At 42.6% G+C, this 1,605-nt stretch overlaps 1 pseudogene across 1 annotated transcript in view; it reads right to left on the reverse strand.

Annotated features, from left to right (window-relative positions):
• Positions 1-1,599, reverse strand: part of LOC101592535 — a 3,066-nt pseudogene extending 1,467 nt beyond the window's left edge. The window contains exon 1 of the transcript XR_192900.2: positions 99-1,599. The product of XR_192900.2 is annotated as a ribonucleoside-diphosphate reductase large subunit-like (transcript). The remainder of the gene's footprint in view (positions 1-98) is intronic.
• Positions 1,600-1,605: the final 6 nt, after the last annotated feature.

The raw sequence follows: 1,605 nt of genomic DNA on the forward strand, positions 1-1,605 counted from the left end.
GGATGGTTAAGACCAAGGTAAAGCAGGACCTGTGCAACAAGAGTTGTAGCTTTTTGGTCTGAGAAGGTCAATGAAATGCCCTCAGGATTTGTCCTGAGCCAGTAGACTGTTTCTTATACCAAACTTTGCAATCTTCTCCTTGAGAGGTTTCCAGTCCCACAGGTCTGTGGGAATAACATTCCACATGTCATACTGAAGGATTCCTTTGCTTACTGGACAGCCTTCATAGATTTCATATGGGCCAAGCTCCTTGGCTAGCTCACAGCTGGCTTCCAGGGCTCCATAATAAATAGTTTCAAGGATTTATTTATTTAATAACTGGGCCTCTATACTCTCAAAAGGATATCTCATCAGGATAAAGGTATCTACCAGCCCTTGTACTCCAATTCCAATGGGTCTATGGCATTTATTTGATAAATGTGCCTCTGGGACAGGATAGTTTATATCGATAATTTTATTCAAATTTCGGACAATAGCTTTGGTGACTTCTGCCAATTTCTCAAAGTCGTATGTGTGTTCTGGTGTAACATACATATTCAGGGCCAGGGAAGCCAAGTTACAAACTGCAACCTCATTTTTGCTGGTATATTCAACTATTTCTGTGCACAGGTTGCTGCATTTGATTGTTCCCAGGTTCTGCTGGTTGCTCTTCCGATTACAGGAATCTTTGTAGAGCATGTACAGGGTACCCGGCTCTGTCTGAGACTCAGTGATGGTGTACCAAAGCTGCTGAGCTTTTACAACTTTGCGAACATGACCTTGTTTTTCATAACTTTCATATAACTTCTCAAATTCCTCTCCCCAAACCTCATCCAGGCCAGGACACTCATTTGGACACAGCAAAGACCAGTCCTGATTAGTCTCTACTCGTTTCATGAAGAGATTCAGAATCCAAAGGGCAAAGAAAAGATTCCTGGCACGCTGCTCTTCTTTTCCTGTGTTCTTTTTTAAATCAAGAAACTCAAAGATGTCTAAATGCCAAGGCTCCAGGTAAATAGCAAATGCCCCAGGGCACTTGTTTCCACCTTGATCAACATAACGAGCTGTGTTGTTATACACTCTCAGCATTGGTACAAGGCCATTAGAATTGCCATTGGTCCCAGCTATGTAGCTGCCAGTAGCCCAAATACAACTCACAGTGACACCAATTCCTCCAGCGGATTTAGAAATCAATGCACACTGCTTCAGAGTGTCATAAATGCCTTCGGTGCTGTCATCTTTCATACTCAGAAGGAAACAGCTTGAAAGTTGTGGGCAGTTGGTACTAGCATTGAAGAGAGAGGGAGAAGCATGAGTAAACCACTTCTGGGAAAGAAGGTTGTATGTTTCAATTGCAGCCTCTATGTCTTCTTTGTGAATCCCCACAGACACCCTCATCAACATATGCTGCGGCCTTTCAGCCACTTTTCCATTGATCTTCAACAAATAGGACCTCTCCAGAGTCTTAAAGCCAAAGTAATTATAAGAGAAATCTCAGTCATAGATGATGGCAGAATTCAGGCGATCTTTATGGGCCAAAACAATATCCAGTGTTGACTTGGCCACCATGGGAGAATGTTTGCCATTATGTGGATTTATATAGTTGAAGAGGTCCTCCATTACATC

The sequence above is a fragment of the Octodon degus genome, unplaced genomic scaffold (assembly GCF_000260255.1).
Source record: "Octodon degus isolate 3935 unplaced genomic scaffold, OctDeg1.0 scaffold00288, whole genome shotgun sequence".
NCBI classification, from domain to species: domain Eukaryota; kingdom Metazoa; phylum Chordata; class Mammalia; order Rodentia; family Octodontidae; genus Octodon; species Octodon degus.